This window comes from Cryptomeria japonica, chromosome 5, assembly GCF_030272615.1.
Source record: "Cryptomeria japonica chromosome 5, Sugi_1.0, whole genome shotgun sequence".
NCBI lineage: Eukaryota > Viridiplantae > Streptophyta > Pinopsida > Cupressales > Cupressaceae > Cryptomeria > Cryptomeria japonica.
This window is the reverse complement of record NC_081409.1, coordinates 720,172,290-720,194,725: the sequence shown is the minus strand read 5'-3', so window position 1 is coordinate 720,194,725 and position 22,436 is coordinate 720,172,290.

Sequence of the window (22,436 nt, the reverse complement as noted above, 5' to 3'; positions counted from 1 at the left end):
TTCAAATTTTCATACCTGACCCAAAAGCATTCCAGTTTTGCAATTTTGATAGGGGAATCACCTTCATTCAATGTATCCAATTTATCCCAAATAGCTTTAGCAGTAGATCGGTCTGATAATCCCATGATTTGCTAATCTAACAAGGCACTCAAAAGTGCTTCTCTTGCTTTGCAATCATTCTCTTGATCCTTACCCAATGTAGGTGGATTAGGTTGATTCGCTATAGGACCAGCATAACCATTTTGTGTAACATCCCATATGTCTCTTCCAATGCAATTTAGATCAGTCTCCATTCTGATCTTCCATATACCATAGTTATTTCAAGCAAGTTTTAGACTGTCCTTCTTGAAATAGTTAGTTGCCATAGAATCTCCTCAAGTTGCTAAACTTCTGCAAAAAAGAGGACTAGGCTCTAATACCAATTGTTAGGACCCAAAAGCAACTAAGAGGGGGGGTGAATCAGTTGTCTATTAATTTCAACCCAAATATACTTTAACCAAAATTGATACTTAATACCAGTAAATCAAACTTAATGTGGGTAAATAGATTAACAGTTAATAACAGTACTGGTGAAACTTAATGCATGAAATAGAAAGAGAAACAATGTCCATGACACATCACACAAATATTTGTACATGGAAACCCTGTAAGGGGAAAAAATAGGGTGGGAAATCTTACCCACAATCAAATGATACTACTGCAGATAGTATGTGAATACAAATGGGATCTACATATGCAGATAGGCCAACTGCCTAGAGCTCACTACTCAATCACAAAATGAGAGTCACACTGCCTACAATTGGATGATTAAATCCAATGATAATGTACTACTTAAAGTAGCATCTCCAATGCTATATTCAATATCGGTTAAGCTTTGATTGTCTCCTTCAAACCTTCCTTGAATCTTCAAATGATGTTTGCATGAGTAGCTTTTCTTATATTCGCATATATCGAATATCACAACCTTATAATACCTTATCATATCTCCTATATCAATCTCATAATTGAGATCTTACATATATATAGAAACCTAAGACCAAATGTGTAGGTCATCTTACTAAGAATAATATAATAAAATCTATTACAAGTCAAGATGCGATGCATCATGTCGGCTCAACAACAATATTAATTGATTAAACCATCTCCATAACGTGTTGTGCTGATTTGGAATAGATAACGCTTGTCAGTCCATAACCTAGACCCATTTACCAGTAACAAAAAATATGTTAAACTGATTATACCAATAACCAAATATCCAAAACCAAGTGTCCAAACCATGTCTTCGGCATAACCAAGTGATCTATAGATGATAACAAGTCATCCTTAGTGTCAATGAACAATATAACCTATCGGTGAACCAGATACCAACGACTATGCATAAGTCAGTGAGTCTTGTTGGTGAACATAACTAGATATCTCCAGAAGGATAAGTGTTGACATAAATAACAAAAACAATGCAACATATCCATAATACCAACAAGTTACCCTTTGATATCACTTCTTCTCAAGTAATATTGGTTTCCTTCACTAGTTCTCCTCCCGGTTGCAAAACAACATCATAACATCATTACCGGTTATAATTACCATCAATGACAACATAATACTTCATCAATTCAATCTTCATGCAAATGCCAACAATCTCCCACTTTGACATTTATGGCAATACAAGTATCAATACCCTTGATTGTGATGATTGTGTATAGGAATCTTGGTTTACATTTTACCATGTACTTCCTTCAACTAAGTCTCCATGTCTTCAGCTAGTAACTGGCTATAGATTTTCTTAACTTAATCATACAATTCTTCTCCCCATAATCATATAGTTCTTCTTCCCCTTTGACAACAATGCAAAAGTGAAAGTAAAACATGCAGTATCATACTTCACTATTCTGCATCATCAACCTGCAACATGACGCTCCCCCTATGGAATATCTCCACTCTACACCAATCCTGCTTCAATATTCTTAAATTATCTCTGGGACTGACGTATTCCACATCTTCTCAATTGACCTCATGTAGGGGCACAACCCCTAGCTGACCTCTAAGATATTCAAAAGTAGTATTAGGTAGAGGTTTAGTAAGGATATCTGCTAGCTTCTCCTTGGTAGATACATGCTCCAATAACACATCTTTACTCTGCACTTTCTCTCTCAAGAAATAATATTTCAGCCCAATATGCTTGGTTCTAGCATGAAACACTGGGTTCTTTGAAATATTTATTGCACTGGTGTTGTCACATAAAATCTTTACTGGATCTGTAATCTTCAATTTGAATCCTTCCAGAATATGTTTCATCTAGATTATCTGGGTACAATTGATATATGTTGCAAAATACATAGCTTCAACAATGGATTGTGATATACAACTCTACTTCTTGCTAATACAAGATACAAGTCTTCCTTTGAGAAAGAATGCACCACTAGTTGTACTCTTCCAATCATCAACATTACCTTCCCAGTCTACATCTGTATAAAATTTCAAATCAAATTTACCTGCATATGGATACCATAATCCATAGTCAATAATACCTTTCAAATATTTGAATATCCTTTTGGTTGCTATCAAGTGTGTCTCCTTTGGATCCTTCTGAAATCTAGCAACTAAACTAACTGCATGAGCAATATTTGGTCTACTGTGAACAACATAGTGCAGTTTCCCTATCATTGATCTGTTCTCCTTTTCATCAATAGATGCAACTTCATCCTCCTTAAACAATTTACAACTTGTAACCATTGGTGTCCCAACTAGTTTACAATCACTCATTCCAAATGTCTTCAATACCTCTTTCACATATTTAGACCATGTGATAAAAATACCACTCTTCATCTGCTGAATTTGCAAACCTATGAAGAATTTTATCTCTCCTACTAGAGACATTTCAAATTCACTTTTCATCTCATTTGCAAAGTCATCACTCATGTCATCATTTCCTCCAAATATGATATCATCTACAAACACTTCACTCACCAGTATCTTATTACCTTCAGATTTGAGTTATATATTGTTGTCTTCACTAGTTCTCTGAAAACCTATCTTCATCAAGTCTTAATGTAGCATTTCATACCATGCTCTTGGTGCTTTCTTCAAACCATATAGTTCCTTGTGCAATTTACACACCACATCCTTTGCATCAGTCAAAGCATAACCATCTAGCTTCTCAATGTATACTTCTTCTTCCAGTATTCCATTAAGAAATGTTGACTTCACATCCATTTGATATACTCTAAATCCCTTATATGTTGCAGATGCAAGCAGAGTACTCCCTAAAACCTTCCAATCTTGCAACTAGTGAAAATTTATTGCCATAGTCTTCTCCTTATTCCTATGCATAACCTTTGCATACCAATCTATCATTGTTTCTGACTACTACTCCATCTTCATTCAGTTTATTCCTGAATACCCATTTAGTTCCTATCACATTTTTATTCACCAGTCTAGGTACTAGGGTCCGTGTATTGTTCTTCTCAATCTATTCAAGCTCCTCTTCCATAGCTTTGATCCAGTGATCATCTCCAAATTCTTCGTTAGCAGTTCTAGGCTCAATAGTGGAGATCATGCAAGAATTCTCTCTAATTCTTCTTCTAGTTAATACTCCAAGATCTTTATCTCCAATAATCTGGTCAAGATTATGATTGAGTCTCACATACCTTGGAATAACATTAACATTATCTTCAAGTTCTTCTTCCTCACTATCATCATCTTCTTCTTTAGAATCTACCAGTTCTAGTTGAACTAGTACTACAACATTCACTTCACCAGCTTCTGGCTTCACTGGTTATGGTTCCAAAATCAGAATGCAAGGTTCTTCTTCCTTTTTCTCCTCATTGGTTTCTCCTCTAAAGTAAATTTACCACCTTGATCAGTCCTTAGATACTTTATCTTCTTACCACTTTCCTTTTCAGCTAAGGCCTTGAATGCCTCAAACTTACAAAAGCCTTCTATTTTGTCCTTCAAGAATGTGACCCACATCATTCTTGAGCAATCATCAGTGAAGATCATAAAATATATGTCACCTTGAATTCTTTTAGTCCTTATGGGTCCATAGAGATCTGTATCAACCAAATCTAACAAATGTTCTACTGAGAAAGATTTTCTCTTAAAACTTGAAGATGTCATCTTTCCCAACTAACATTCCTTACATAGAGCATTCACTAGTTTGTCCAACTGAGGAAAACCTCTTACCGACTTGGACTTACTAACTTTGACAATGTTATCAAAATTTATATGACAAAATCTTTGATGCCAAAGCCAACTATCATCTACTTTAGCAATCAAATAGTTGTTTACTTTAGGATTTAGGTGAAACAAGATACCTCTTGTCTTCTTGCTGGTTGCAATCAGTTCACCTTTGTTCCCATAGATTTTGCACATTCCATTCTTAAATTCCAATGGATAACCTATGTTATTGATTGAGCTACACTCAAAAGATTGTGCTTTAATCCTTCAACCTAGTAGATGCCATCCACATTGCTCTTTCCATCAAGAGAAATAGTTCCCTTTTCTTCTACCATACAGGGTGAGTCATTTATCTCACAACTCCTCCATCAAATTCCTTCAAAGTAAGAAATTTATTCCAGTCACCAGTCATGTGGTGTAAACAACCACTATCTATGATCCAATCATCAGAACTATCCATGTGAGAAACTAATGCCTTCTGATCAAATGTCTCCTCTTTAATGGCAACAAATACAATGTCTTCATTAGCATCTCCCTCGGATTCCTCATCAGTGATACCACCATCAACTACGATGAAACAATCTCTTTTTCCTTTTCCTTTTTACTTCATGTACTTCTCACACTTATTCTCATTGTCACCATTAGGATAGCTAGCTTGTGTCCACTCTTGTTACATGAAAAACACTTCAAAGGTAATTTACCTATGTACTTACCAGTACCTTTGGGCAAGCGCTTGGCCAACAATGCTTCAAGCTCAATCAGATTGTCTTCATCATCAACTTCTTTGTTAGATAGAGATTAATAACTGTGGCTAACATCTCTTCTTTTCCTCATAGGTGGGTTAGAAACTGAAGCTCTAAATGCAAATTCACATTTTTGAGCACTACCATCATAACCATTTAATTCAAATGCAATAAGCTTACCAATGATGGAATCAAGAGTTACCTTAGTTTTATCAATAAACTTTAGGCTCCTGAATGGCTGCAACTCAGATAGCATAGACTGATAGAAGGGTTCTCAGCACCTTACTAACCACTGTGACATCGTCCACTTTACCACCAGCACTCTTGATCTCACCAACTATCTCCTTGATCCTCTAACCATATTGTTGAATATTCTCACCTTCATCCATCCACATGTCATCAAATTTACCTCTCAGACTCTCTTCTTTGGAAATCTTCACATGCTCATCAATGCTATAGATTTACTCAAGTTTCTTCCACAACTCACAAGTAGTCTCCATACCATGGACATCAACATACTCTAAATTAGACAAATAACTGATAATGGCCTTTAATACTTGATTATTTTCTTGTTTCTCTTTCTTTTGATCATTAGACATAGTCCCACTAGGTGCAACATATTGAGTAACAACATGTTCCTAGTATTGACTTCCTAGACTCTTGATATAGATTTCATTCTATCACTCCATATTATGTAGTTTTCCCTATTAAACTTTGGACCTTCTTTCTTCATCATGTTCTTCAAGATATTTACCTCAAGCTATTAGGATTAGACCCTAGAGGACTTGAAATGCTCTGACACCAATTGATGGTATGATGAATCAATAAGGATCCAGACAACTATTGAGGGTGGGGAGGTGAATCAGTAGATAGAAAACTGACTATACTTTCACCAAACTTAAAAACAACCTCTCAATTCAAACTCAGAACTGACTAGTTCAAATACTGAACTATCAAATGCAATATCACTGTCAAGTATATCGATTAACTATCATAATAGAATAATAGTAAAACAACTCTGAAACATAAACCATTTAACAAAAACATTCAAATACTTTACTAACAGTAGTAAAAGAACATTTTAGATTGTTGTCGGTCATCATATCATATCTAAGTGGATTTAGTAGTTAAGTGAATTAACCATAGCAAACATAACCACAAAACATTCACCACTTGACACAATGATTTTGACATGGAAACCCAAATGGGAAAACCCATGGTGGGGATGAATACCCACAAGTATTCTGAACTCTTCTGAAGTTCACCCTGTTAGGAGCCAAGATTGTTAAAGGTTTTACAAAAGTCCTATTAAGAACATATCCTGTTAGGGACCAGTCAGTTAAGGGATTGACTATAATGCCCTATTAGAAGCAATACCCTATTAGGAGTAACCTCGGTAGAGGATTTGAAATCCAAGCTAATGGATCACCTTGTTAGAGAATTTAGATAGCACTGAGCCTATTAGAGCTTACCCTATTAATGGATTTGACTGTTGTAATTGTTAGAGAACAATAGGGTTTATTGCTTTGGTGAATAGCACTACTCTGCTTGATCAGATCCTTTTCATGCTTCTATTTGCCTTCACTCATACCAGAGATACACTTTCTGGTTCAACAACAAACTACTCTTACACTTAATAAAAAATTGCCAACACTACAACAAAACAACTCATTGACCTTATAAACAAAACAATAGGTCAGTAACACATCACAAACCTAAGATCTCATAGAGATTACAAAAAAATATGTTCAAGTATGACCATTGGATTACATATAAATCATTGCACATCATTCAAGACAACCTTGACCACTCCTTGATCACCGCTTCATCGATCCCTATAACTCATCATGTGGTTTCCACTTCATGCAATGTACTCGCTCATTCCCAAGATAAAACCGTTATCTCTATGTGCCAAAAACCATTTGAAACTCTTCTCATATACATGCATACGTTGGATAATCATTACCATTCATCATTTGATCATAAACCAATTCAACTGATTCACCAAGCTCCATCAGTTAGGGTTTAGCACATCAACAGGTAGGGTTATTGGTTGATCTCACTTCTTCTCAAGTAATACCGGTTTCCTTCACTAGCTCTCCTACTGGTTGCAAAAAAACATCATAACAACATCATTACCATTTATAATTGACATCAATGATAACATAATAGTTCATCAATGTAATGTTCATGCAAATGCCAATAGTAAATTCTATATCAAAAGAGATGAAGATCGTGGAAAGTTTGATGCTAGATGTGATGAAGGAATCTTTCTTGGTTATTCTACTAAGAGTAAGACCTATTGGTGTTTTAATAAAAGATAAAGAAAGATGGTTGAAAGTGCTAATGTGAAGGTTGATGAAGGTAATGTGAGATAGATTAGATCTCGCAGATATGATTATGATGATTAGGATGCCATTTCAAATAAAAAAAAGAAATTATAGACCCAAAGTCAATTTTAAATTGCTGCGAAAAAGCCTAAGAATGAAGATGCTAATGCAGAAGAAAGATTTCAAGAACCTGAAATTCAAGAAAATCCTAAAACTCCTAGGTATGTAAGGTTGTATCATTGAAAAAATCAAATTATTGGTGATAAGAATATAGGTGTGATGACTAGGAGAAGACTTTTTGAAGAAATTTGTTTGATCTCTAAGATTGAACCTAAGAATGTTGATGAAGCATGTAAAGATGAAAATTGGATTAAAGATATAGAATAAGAATTGAATTAGATTAAGAAAAATTATACATGAATTCTTGTTCCTAGTGCTAAGGATAAAAATGTAATTGGAACTAAATGAGAATTCTAGAATAAGTTGAATGAACAGGGTGAAGTTGTCCAAAATAAAGCTAGGATTTTTTGTAAAGGTTATTCACAGATGGAGGGAATTGATTATGAGGAGACTTTTTCTCTAGTAGATATAATTGAAGTTGTTAGATTATTTATTGCATATGTTGCTTGCAAAGATTTCAAGGTTTATCAGATGGATGTCAAATCATCCTTTCTTAATGGTGAATTGGAAGAAGTCTACATTGAGAAACTAGATGGATTTCATCTAATAGATGAAAAGGACAAGGCTTGTTGATTGAAACAAGACCCTAGAGCCTGGTATGCCAGACTGGATAAGTATTTGATGAATCTTAGATTCAATAAAGGTACTACTAGCAATAATTTTTATTTCAAGATTGATCATAATAACATTTTGATTGTTGAGGTTTTTGTTGATGACATTATCTTTGGAGAAAATGATTGCCTATGCAAGAAATTTTATGAAGAGATGCAGAATGAATTTGAGATGTGTATGATTGGTGAAATGAAATTATTCTTTCTAGGAATGCAAATTACTCAATTGGATAAAGATGTAAGCTATGGTGACCAGATGTGAATGAACTATTGAACAAATTTGGTTTTGAGGACTCTAAACCTATTGGTACACCTATGGTGACCAGATGTAAGCTGACAAATGATGATGATTCTCCAAAAGCTAATTAGACTAGATATAGCTCTATGATTCTTGGTTTGTTGTATTTGACTTAGACTAGACCTAATATAATGAATGCTATATGCAATGTTGCTAGATTTCAAGATAATCCTAAGGAATCTCATGTTACGGCTATAAAAAGGATATTTAGACATTTGAAAGGGATAGGTGATTTTGGTTTGTGGTAATATAAGAATTATGAATTTTCCTTTAATTCTTTTATAGATATTGATTGGGTAGGTGATGTTGATGACCGAAAAAGTACTATTGGTGGTGCATTCTTTTTGGGTAAGAAGTTGGTCTCTTGGGAAAGTAAGAAGAAGAATACTATTTTCTTATCTACTGTAGAGGCTAAATACATTGCTACTACTAGCAATTGTACTCAAGTAATTTGGATGAAGTAGACATTGAAGGATATAGGAGTTATTTATGATGATCCTATTGCTATATATTGTGATAATTCAAGTGCTATCAATATTTCAAAGTATCTGGTGTTACATTCCAAAACAAAGCATAAATCAATCAAGTTTCATCTCTTGAGAGAGAAGGTGAATAAGAAAGAATTCAAATTGGAGTATGTATCTACAAAGGAACAAATTGCAGATATCTTTATGAAACCTTTTCCTAAAGATACTTTTGAGAATCTCAGAGAGAAGTTAGGGGTGATTTCCCCTCCTAATGGGAACTAAGATGCATGGATTTTCATTAGACTGGTGAACTTCATCGAGATATTTTATGCTCTAGATTGATGAGTGAGGCTGATACTTAGGGGGAGTAGTTAGTATTGGTTCATATTTGTGGGGAGAGAATATTGGTCCCTAAGCCTTTGTCATTGATGTCAAAGGGGGAGAGAAGCATATGAAAAAATTCATCAGAGAGTAGAGCATTTAGAAATTTGATTTGTTTGTCTAAGGGGGTGTTGATCATTGTCATTTTGAGGGAGATTGTTATGAGTCGATTTCTTTCTTTGAATTGATTGTTTTTCACATTCATATGTTGCCATCAATGCCAAAGGGGGGGATTGTTGGATGTTACTGAGAAGATTGTTGGAATGATGTGTTTTCATTGATGTATTCTCCCATGTATTCTAGTGTTGCAGTTTGGCTAGATGAGTTTGTTTTGCAAATGAGCTAATGTAGTTTGAAGGGTTTCTGATATATTGTCTGTAAATGGTCCATTCCCATTTGCAGAGGTCTGTGATGAGCCTTAGTTTTATGCTTTTATTTGTAGACATTTTACTATACTTAAACTTTTATATATTTGTTGATGGACTTTATATCATGCTTTAATGGAATTTATGGACCTATTTGATAATTATGTTACCTATAGTGTGAGACCTTTATTTTGATAAAACCATGAAATTCATGAATGCAAGTATAAGGTTTTTACTGTCTTTGTGTGATTGATGAATGTTGCAATGGAAGATCATGAAATATGGAGGGGAATTCTTGCTCTAATCTTGGTGTTGCAACTGCATGAAAAAATTCTTTGTGATGAAATAGGGCTTCATTTATAGTAGGATGGCAACATGGACATGACTAGACAACAAGGCGTGAAGGGGTCAAGGATTATTGCAACTCAGGCAATAGTTGTCCAGGCTCATTAAGGAATATTCAGAACAATCATGATTCATTAATAGTTCTATTAATAGTCATGATGGATGTTAGAGAATATTTAGGGAAAATTTGCAGATGTTCAAGGACATGACAAAGTCCTAATTGCCTTAGTTTTCCTAGATTTCATAGTTTAAATAAAATCCTCCAACTAGATATTGGGAAGTGGAGTGACTCTTATGGGAACTATTGCAAGAATGGATGTTATAAATCCTTCTCATGTTTCTTAGATAGTTAGATACTATTTTTTGTATCAAGCAATGTTATGTTGTTCAACTGATTTTTGAATAAAGAGTATATTTACTTTCTGAATAATCTTATGGTGTTTTAGTATGGTTGTGTGAGCTCAATAAGTTAGTTTCCGATGTAACTTTTATTCCAAAAGACTTACCCAAGGGGGCCAACTTGGTGAGGATTCTGTCTTGTTATCTTTTATGCACTTTATCTTTCAAGTTATCTAATTTTGTTCTATTAAATTGCTTGTTGTTTTCTCTTGCAACCACAAACTGTTACACTATGTTTGTTCTTGTAGCCAAGACAAAGCATAATAGTTATTTCTGTATAAGTTGGAAGAATTTACATTTTGATAGTACGAGTTAGTATAATATTTCTGAGTAATGATTGTAAAGAAAGTCCCTTTCCTATGAAGATTTATTTAGTATTTCCATTTTCTTAAAGTAGGATGGATTTGTTCCTGGACACTCTTGGTGCATATATTTTGTTGTCCCATTTCAAGTTGTATGTCCTTAGATTGATAAGATAATTGAGTCAAGGTAGTGTGGTTTGAATAGTTTCTCAGTTAGGAACTTGTGTCTCTAAGTTGAGTACTAAGCTATGTGTATCCATTGTTTTGAACCAACAATCCGCATGATGTTTTGATCAAGTTATGAGATTCGATATTGAGGATGTTTATTAGTTGTTCGTGTTATTTGGTATTTTAGTTTGTTCTCCATTTTTCTCTATAATTTCTATATATTTAGTTATGGATGTGTTGGATATATTCTATATATTGACATGTGTCCTCAGTTCGATTGGTTCATAATTTAGAAATCTACAAGTGAATCTTTTAGATTGATAGTCAGTTGTGTTGATGTTCTTGAGCTCTGGTAGAGAGATGATGATGAATCTAGTAATTCAATTTGTTGTGGTGGTTGTGGTGCAATTCATGTTGCTTGTGAATATCTCTAGATCATGTTCCATGCATATTTGTGGTCCACATTGATTATTTTGCATGTTATTGAATATTTTCTTTGTTTGGTGATGTTTTTCATGTTATGTGACATTCTTGGTGGTTGTAGTGTGTTGTGGATGACTGAGGCATAATTTTTGGAGGTGTTGCATGTTTGTGGTATTGATTTGGGTCCATAATATCTCTTAGCTGACATTATTTTGGTTTGCATGTATTGTTGTAGCGTGTGAGGTTATTATTTCATTATTTGTATTGAGGGTTTAACCAACCTATATTTTAGAGGTTGATGAATTGTATAAATAGATGTAATAATCATGTAGGATGTATGCATGAAATCTTGAAGAGTGTGTATGATCGAGTTATATGTGTTAACAAGTGATTTGATCTTTCAAAAGTGTGAAGGAGAGAAGAGAAGTGTTGCAAAGTAGACTATGTGCTTAACCAAAACTGTACTCAGGCATATGGAGATAATATTTTCACATTTCATGTAATATGGAATCTTGTCCCAATTCTTTTTTAATTTATTGAGACTTCTTGTAAGGTGGTGAGCCTTACCTAAAGGTTGTAGCCTTTCTGGGTTTCTTATTTGAGTAGTGAGCTCTAGACAACATGCTTGAATGCATGTACATTCCCCATTGTAATATTTACGTTTACTCCTAACAGGATATTATCTCATTGTGGATAGTTTCCCATCATGTCTTTTCCCTTAACCAAGTTTTCCACATCAAAAATATTGGTGTTATGTGTGTTATTGATGTGGATTTGTTTCATTCTTTAACTGTTAATTATTAGATCTGATTTGTGGTTTAAGTTGCAGTTAGTTTTTGTGCAAACTGATTCGCCCCCCCTTCTTAGTTTTTTACATTGTTTCCAGCACGATGCCCATATAACCCACTTGAAGGTGAGAGATAACCTTTTGGTTACATCTTTCCAACTCAGAGAAAAAAACCTCAATTGACCCTGGTTCTAAAACCACCTCAATAGAAATATCAATAACCAAAAAATCTACTTTGATTATAACACCAACTTGGTTAATGGCCAAGACATGGTAGGAAGGTAGTTCACTAGGGGGCCCAAGATAACTCACATTTTGACCTTTGAGAATACTACTAACAAATATTTTCCTACTTAGAGTTGAAATCCTTGTAAACTATTTTGATAAAAGACACTTCTATAGGCTGACTACGAGTGAAATATTGATTGGAAATTGCATTTCTTATTAGTCTAAACCATAGGAAGGTATAAACTTAAAAAACAATATGGATCCATTAGCTCTCAAATGAGTAGTCTCAACCTTAGTAGGAGACACTAAAATTAAATCTAGAAATGGATCTATCTCTTCCTCAATAAGAGACCCTTAGGGGCCACATCCAAGTTAAGAGGACTAGCCTTAACCCTTAACCATGTATGAGGAGTAACAAAAATAGCACCTAGGAAGACCCTAACAAATCAACCTAGGTCATCCCTAGCCAAAGTAAAGACATAATTGTAACCAATGTCAAAAACCAAATGGGGAAAGGGAGCACCAAATCCAAACAAATCTGAATTACTCTAAGAAATAAGATCAACCTTGTCTCAAAGATGCATGGAGAAGATATAACCTAGAGAGGGAATTATCAAAATCTCAGTAGATTAATTGGGGGTTGAAGGCCCCATTCTCATAATATCCATGAATAGGACCATAAACAACACCAATCCAAATGAAATTTTAGCCCATAACCTCCCATAAGGTGTAGAAGAAAGGACAACAATATTGGAGTGCAAATTTGTATTTCCCACAAAATAAAACCCCATACTAATTTTCACCTTCCTACTATGCACAACAAGAGAGAAATCATCATGGACATAGTACCAAAAAATGAGGCCAAGAATTTGCATGTAGACTGGAATACCATGAAGTGCTCCAACAAGGGGATTAGGGTAATGGAAAGAAGCACTTTAAGGGTTTCATATAAAGACATTGAAAAATAAAAGGAGTTGGATCCCAAATCCCTACATTGATAAATAACAAGAAAGAAACAACAATAGAACCATCGTCCCCACCTCTTGGAAAAGATCCAACAAAAAATAGCACAACAACATCACCCTCCAAACTTTAGCCAAAGAGAGGTTATTGACACTAAATCTAACTACTCTATACCCCTAATGAAATAGGGCTAGATACAGAAATACTAGGCCCTCTCCATCTTTATCTTTCTCACTTACTACTCCTTCCCCTCTTTAAATTATTTCTCCTTAACTCTTGCTACATCTCATTCTCATTCTCTCCTTGGCAATACAATTTAGATTGAGGTTTATTTAGAATAATAATTTTAGATAAATATTTTTTATATTATTGGTTTTGAAATAATAATTTAGATTAATATTATATAGTAGTGTCATAAATTATAACACCTTTAAAATTTAACACTCCTTTTTGGGCCTTTTTTTTAGTGTGCCTTTTCCTATGTCATTTTTAATCTCATTTGGGCTATATCACATCCTATTTTGTGAAAAACTTGAAGGACCCAATTAAGCATCACTAGACCCAACTCTCATGACTCTTCTTTTGGAGGCCTAATATTTTTAGGACTATGTCAAACATGGGTTCCATGGTCCCTTTTGGGGACCATTTTCTCCTTTGGATTCCTCAATTTATATGGGTGTTTGACCAAAATTCCCAAAATATGAGCCATTGTTAGTGTTGGCCTTCCCTTTTATAATTTTAGTCTTTATTTTTATATATGACTATTGAAAGTCAGCCTAAAAGTAAAAATACCTTGAGAAACCTATATAAAGGCATCGTACGTAGTATATTTTATCACCTTTTACAATCCACATCCCATTCTTGCACTCAATTCCTTCATTCAAGAGCAAATATGAGTACAAGGAGTATCGTCCTACAACAAGCTATCTTCAACTATATTTTCATGGTTTTTTTTTATGATTTATCATTTTGTAGTATCAATACTTGGTGGACATATCTAAGGAGCACTGCATCACCATCATTATCCATCTTGATATATAATATTGTCAATTGAGAATTTTACTTTAGATTTATCCTTTTCCCTACCAACGATAAGCTATATTGTATAATAAATCATAGTAGTAGTGGAGTTTAGCACCTACTAAGTGTTTGGCATAGGAAATCCCCTATATAGTACAAAATTTTTCCTCTTTTTGGTTTGTAGGGTACAAATATAACAATCAAAATTTTTAGATTTGTTGAGTAGACTAAAACTTATAATTCTAGATTTTGAATAGGTAGAACCCTTGGACTATGTCAATTCACTCACCTATCCAACACTTTTGCTAAATTTTGGAGAGAATGATGTAAAGAACATTCTGATAGATAGGATGCAAAGTCTCATGATATAGGACATTTCTTAGGATTAATGTTCCTAGCATACGGGTCCACCACTATCAAGACCCAAATTTTAGTGGCAGGTTCTTTTATATGTCTTTAAACCTAATCTTCCCTCTATGTTGAATTTTAGTTCTATATATTTCTATTTATATTTATTATTGTCAATTTTGCATTATTTAACCTAGTTCCCAGATCTTAAATTTAATTATATCTAATTATATATGATCAATATTAAATAGGGAATACTTAGTCATAGTGCTTGAATCTTTGATAGAACTAAAGTTGATTCTATGGTTTTTCCCAAATAGATTTTGGAAATGGATATTAGTTTATATCTCTAGGATAGGACCTCATTTTACATACATTTCAATAGTATATTCAATCTATTTAGAATATTGATTCCATAAATTATTTTTTTAATTTTGATGTCTTTATGAAATGTTTTGTGCAAGAAAACTCATTGCTAAGGATGACAAAAAATCAAGTAGAGGGTCTATTCTATTCCTTACAAGATCTCATTAGTATTTAGTGAAGATGTATAATGGTTCAAATGCTAGGTGTCAACTTGCAAAATCATTTCTAATAAAATTTATTGTCACATGCATGCTTATTGAGGTTTTTGATAACCAATAAGTGACCTAAAGTATCACATTATTTTAAAGGAGAAAGGAAATAGTTTAATTAATATGATATGAGAATCTATTTTGTGTTAGGAAACATGGTAGAAGGGATTTTTTTTTAAGAATTGGCATTTCAAATCCTCTATAGATTAGTTTATGTAGGTCAATAGTTGGAAATTGCATTCTCTATTTTAGTCTTGCAAGCTTCATGAAGCTATCTCTTTTTGATACCATATAGTCTTGTATTCTATCAAAGCATCATAATCTCAAGGGCACCTATTTAGTCTTAAATCTAGTGGAGTTAACAAAGGATGCTAATTTTTAAAAAATATAGTTTTTTAGAGAAATATCATTCAGGGAGGTGGACCCTTGACTGGGCCCCTAGGATGTACATTTTAATTTGAGATACTACATTGTCATAGGTGATAGAATATAATATCTTCAAAACAAAAAATTTATTGGAGATAAGCCTGACCATACCCCATATTAAAAATTGATTGATGTTTGTTCAAAAGACAATAAGGATATTTCAAGTAGTGAATCTTTTTCTAAGGAGTGGTCCCCACTACTTGGGTGGATAAACATTTTGGAAAAAATAATTTCTTATTTAGAAAATTTACCTCCACTTTGGTTAATGTTTCTAACAATGGTATTGAGATCTCTATTCAGTGTCTCTAGAGGTAGTATTAATATCTCTCTTTGATTAAGGTCTCTAAAGATGGTATTGAGATCTCTCATCCTAAAAATTTAATGGAATTGGAAACCTTAGATTTGACTATGACTTATAATTAAGTTCTATACCTTCAAACCTAATGTGGATCTTATTTGTTAATAGGATCCTAATGCTTGAAAGTCAAAGAGTAGCATTTTTGTTAGTGCTATGGTTGATGGGTTGTTCCTTTTAATATTTTCGATTAAAGAAGATATGATTAAAGTCCTCTCATAGGTCTCCTATTTTTATAATAAGGGACACCATAATGATCTCTCTCTAAAAATAGAAGCCTGACTTTGATGCAAAATTAAACCTAGGTAGGGTAGCCCATACTTAGGTTTTCTTATTGAAGCTCCCTCTAGAATATTGGAGACCTAATATCCTAAGAAGTATTGTGGATCATTTAGAACACTTATTATTATTTGTAAGGAAGTTAAGTTGCAGAACAACTTCCTACACTACTCTTGAGAGGAGGGTAATAAGTTTTTTTTTTATAGATAATTACAACAGTTATAAAAACCTAATAGAAATAGACATAATAAAATGCATATCACAACAATGAACAATTTACATGGGGAAAACCCTTTCAAGATAAAAACCCCACACTCCAAAAGCAGCTCAATATATTATTCAGCAACCAGTTCAAAAAATTACAATATACTTGCAAAGAAAGCTCTTTATAGGAGTACCAATAATCAGAGATTCAAAGGTAACTCAATAGCCATAATAATCTTACACACAACCTCTATCTCACACACCTCATATATAGGAGATACAATACAAGAAACCATCAAATGATATTACAAAACCATGGTCTAAAACCACCCAATAAAGTAGAGACAATCTTATCTCCAATCCAGATGCCCTATGATGTGTCAAAACACATATCAACACATGTTCTTCCCTTTTACAACTCATTTATGTGTCCCATGCATTTTATATTTCCTATTTTAAGAGTCCAAACTTTTGAAGGGCATAACTTGTGAACCGTGTGTTCGATTGAGGAGTTGTTTGAAGCGTCAGAAAGCTCAAAAAGTGATATATCACCTAGTAAACACACCATGCCAATTTCAATCAGTTTTAAAGGTATTTTAGAGGGCCTTAAATCCTCAAAATTATATTTAAACCTTTCATCATACCTTCCAAGAATGGAAACTTTAATACCTTCAAAAATAGCTATGATCTTGCGACGAAAATTTATTGACATGCTTATCTAGCCAACCAAAAGCTTTGGGGAGAATTTCACACCATTTTGTGCTCAAATAAAAACTTACTATAAGTAGTAACTGTAATGGTGAAAAGTTTGGGTTTCCACCCCAAGAGAGATAAAAACCAATAATTTTAGACTTGGGTGGACATTACATTCAAAAGAGGGGGAATCGACAATAGATTTGCTAAAAAATTAGTAGAGATTAAGACTGAATACTGATCGGATTGATTAATTTGGGATCCCTCTTTTATAAAGGGAATTGTTGAATTAAGATAAAGTGTTGTAATTGAGGGTAAAAACATGAAAACAATGAGCTACAAATATGGGATTGAGTTGTGCACTTGGATTTGAGAAATGTTTAGAGACTCAAATCTGATCTTGAAAGAGCACCTAAAATGTCGAGACCATGGTTCCTGTTGCTATGGTCCTCCAAAATGTTTGCACACTGAAGGGGGATTGATTCATTTTTATAAATAAAGCTTATCCTGAAGATTGTAGCTCCATACCTACTTCCTACACACCAAAAGAAAGGGAAAAAGTTTGGGAATGGGGATTTGCCTTAGGTCAAACCCCAATTTTGAAATTAACCATGAAATTAAGATAAAGATAATTGAAATTGCTATAATGAAAGATTCTCCTTTTTAGGGAGATGTTGAATAATAACTAAAAATCAAGTGATACACCTCCTTGTGAAATTTTTTTTTGTCTCCACACAGGATTAGGGTTTCATAAATTCTTCAACAAAATAGGAGGAAAACATCTACTTTAATGCTTGAATCATGACTTTATTATTACTCCAAGTCTTGAAGGAAGATCGATTAATGCTCACTTTCTTGAATTCTTGATGTCATATGTGTTCTTTTTCTAATGCATGGATGTTAAATGGGAGGGGAAAGCCTCCTTTTATACTTTCCTGTTAGGAAAATTTGCTAATTTTTTGACATGATTCAACATGGAGATAATAATCCCACTCAAATTTGAAATGCTAAAATAGGTTTTTGAGGGGCCCAAAATGAGGAGGACCATGGCGTGGTGCCATGATCCTAGTGAGGACCAAGGTGCGACACCCTAGTCCTACCCTATTTTGGGGTAAGGAAAAGGTGTTAAATACATAGAAAAAGTAAAAAATGGTACAATTCATGAGGGGCATGAGCATAATCAAGTACCAGTCATGCCAAGGGGTGCAATCACTGAGGTAGGGACCGAGTACGGTCAAAATTTCAAAGTGGTGCAATTTTAGGATGCTATAGTAGCCTCATATAAATGGAAGGTTGAGACACCATTTTCCCAACAATCTCCCACTTATTGAACACCTTAATTTAATTTTTATGAGACATGAGGCCCATAGACTCTGAACAACATTTAAAATTCTCTGTGCTCACAGTCTTAGTTAAAGAGTCTACAACATTCATCAAATTTTCTACCTTAAACAACTTCACCCTACCATATTTGACTATATCTCTAACTTTAACATCAATATATTTGGTTCGAGCATGAAATGTCAGGTTCTTAACTAGGCAGATCACACTTTGATTGTCACAATAAATTGTCACCGCACCTTTTTTTATTCCAATATCTGAACATGGTCTCTTAAGACAAATGGCTTCTTTAAAAGCATGAGTAGCTGCCATATACTCTACTTTTATAGTAGACAAAGCAAGCATAGCCCATCACTTACACATACAACTAATTGCACTACCAAATAAAGTAAACACATAAGCACTAGTGGATCTTCTGCTATCAAAATCACTTGCCCAATTTGAATCCACATAACCATGAATATCAAGGGAATCACATCTCTAACCAAATTACCATGATAACACAAAGAATACTTTGAGGTACCCTTCAAATATCTGAAGACTCTTTTGATTGTATCCTGATGAACTCTACCACAATTAGACATATATATGGAAATAATTCCCACTTCTTGGGAAATGTCTAGTCTAGTAGAGACCATAATGTACATCAAACTTCCAACCGTGCTCTAGTAAGGCATACTGCTCATATCTTCCATCTTTGATGTGGATTTAGGAAAATCTAAAACAGATAATTTTATTTTGACTATAAAAGGAACACACAATGGTCTACAATCCTGCATGTCGAACCTCTATAAAATTGAACTCACATACTTACTCTGGCTTAGCCATAATTTTTTGTTCATTTTATCTCTTCTAATTTCCATCCCAAGAATGTGTTTCACTACAACAAGATCTTTCATTTCAAACTTGATAGAAAGTTGAGACTTTAGTTCTAATATCATACCTTTCCCTTTACCAATGAATAACATATCATCAACATATAATGCAATGTATAGGAAATAAACACCATCAAATTTATAATAAACACAATGATCTAATTTAGAACGTTTGAATCCCAAACTCAACAAATATGTATCAAATTTATGGTACCACATCCTAGGACTCTATTTGAGGCCATACAAAGATTCTTCAATTTACATACAAAATTACTTTTACCTTTCACCACATAGTGCTCTAGATGTGTCATATAAATATCATCCTCCAAATCACCATGAAGGAAGGAAATTTTTTGCAATAGGAGAAAATATCTCACCATAATCAGCACCCTTAACCTAAAAGTAGCCTTTTGCAAGAAACCTTGCTTTATACTTCTCAATACCTCCATCTGAACCAATCTCTTTCTTGAACACCCATTTACAGCCAATAGGTTTCCATCCTTTAGTCAATGGTACAATATCCCATGTATTATTCTTTTTTAAAGTTGTCCTTTCTTCTTCCATAGTAATCTTCCAAGATTCTGCATTATTCATACCTAATGCCTCTTCTACATATCCAGGTTCATCTACATTAGTATTCAAAAAAAAAAACATCTCCAATCATTAGGTGAATACCTTTCAGGTGGTTATCTTTGTCTTGTAGACCTTCAAACAAGTTGAGCTGGAGGTTCTCCCTCCTCTTCTGAATATTTAGAGCTAGATGATCGTTCCTCAACTTCTTGCCTATCTATGGGTCTCAATTCAACTCTTTTAAGTGTAAAAGGGAATTGAATTGCATATTTTTGTTAAGTTTGTTCTAGCTGCAATGTAATAGAAGGGGACTTAATTTCTCTAAAAATAACACTTCTACTTGTATTACCTTTTGTGTAATAGATCCTATAGTCTATATCCTTTCACACCATAACTATATTCGATGAAGATACATTTCATAACCTTGTTCTCCAACTTTGTTTTTCATAAATTCAATGCTTAAAAAATTAAAGTCAAGATTACAATCACTCAAAATTTCAACAAGGTTTTAATGTTTAAGGGTTGTTAGACCCTTCTCTTCAATGTGGCCAAGTCTCTAGCACCATAACATAGTCTTCTTTGCAGGTAACTTTTCTTCAGAATAAAGAGCACCCTTAGGTACCCAAAAACCATGTACATCTATCGAAGGTGAAACCCTCAAATCTTCCAACTAAGTATCTATAGATTTAAATTTTACAAAATTTCTCTTACACTCAATAGTGTATGCCTCTTCTTGTAAAAAGTGTTGAACCTGACACCTCTAGTAATCACCATAGCACCCTTAATCATCTTGCATACTGCATCAAAACAGACTACCTACACACCTACATCTATCATTTTTCTCATAGATAATAAATTTCACTTTAATCCAAGGGCATGCAAGACACCACCAATTCTTTTTATTCTACCATTAGGAAACATGATCCTAACTTTATCATGACCAACAATATCTAAATGTGAACCATCACCCCAGTACACCTTACCTCCATTAAATTCTTCATATTTAGAAAACCAATTGATCTCTATTGGAAGTCATATGAAAAGATACACTTGAGTCAATTAACCATGAATCATTACATGTATGAGTAACCAAAGTTGCAATGAATGCATCGCCGTCTTCCTTCTCAAAATTAGAATCAAAATGAAAATTCTTTTTTTATTCTTCTCTTCTTCTTTGTAGTCCTTATTGTTGGCCTTTTGGTGGAATTGATTATGTGTTGGATTGATGTTTTTTTATTGATGCCAATACAGGCTATTTGGATTCTTTACCGACACCCTTCTAGTCCTAGTAGGATGAGTGATTTTTGGTTGATTCGGATCTAACATGATCCAATAGGCTCTGGCATAGTGTAGTGATGGAATTAGCTTTTTCATGATACTCATGCTCATATTTGGTCTATCAGTTTTGGTCTGGTGATTGGATGCTATCATGTTTGCTTAGAAGCTTAGTTTCTAGTTCTAGCTAGGGTTTGACTGACAAAGCAAAGTGGTGTCGATGCAACTTCTGGTGGATTTTCATGATGTTGTTGGTGATCATGTCTTGGTGGATGGAGATCATTGTTGTAGTGTGGAGACCTATATTGGGTCTCAATTGATCTAGGTTATGGGCCGACTTTGATGTAACATGTGGATTGGACATATTGATGTATTTTTGGGATATCTTATATGTTGTTTGGTCTAAGGCTGACATGGTTTATAATTATGTAATTGGTTTATTGTCTAGTGGTCGATCTGATTGTTTATGGTTGAGGCTTTGTATATATAGATGTAAGATCTGATTGTAGATCATCATGGTTATGTTAGAGGTCATGGTCAAGGAATGTAATGTGTGAATAATGTAATATTATTTAGGCAGAGGAGTTGGTCGATCATTAGAGATCCAATTGGGTTTATATAATAGGATTTAGTCCTTTGGTATTGATCTTAACAAGAACTATACTTAGGCATAGGGGATGCTATATTTTGTAGTTCAACACTTCTCCAGATTGTAGTCTGGATTTATATGTAGTCAGTGAGGCTCCTTTTGTGATGAGCAATGCACTCTAGGTTGTTGGGCTTCCTGCAAGTGTAGGCCCTGCAATTATAATTCATATACTTACTAAAAAAGTATTATCTAACTATGGGTAGGCTTCCCACCATGGTTTTTTCCTTTACCGGGTTTTCCAGGTACAAATCTTGGTGTCATGTGGATGGTATTTATTTTGTGATTATTGTTTATGCTTAATTGGTTTAACTGCTATTCTAGTATTAATGTTTTGAGTTCTAGTATTAAAGTTTAAATTACTAATGGTTCTGGTAATCTATGACAACTGATTCACCCCCCCCTCAGTTGTCTTCCGATTATTTGAACTATCTAAGAATTGATATCAGAGCCTTGGTCCTCTCTACAAAAAGCTTAACCACTTGAGGTAGATCCCATGGCATCTAACAGTTCAATTTCATCTAGTTCTTCTAGAGCTATCTTTCAGAGGGATATTTTGGGGCTTGATGGAAGCTCATCTAAGATGTCTTGTAAAGGAGATTTGGGAGATCACACAGAATGGTGTAACACCCTATAATCTGGGATCTAGCAATTCTCCTCCAG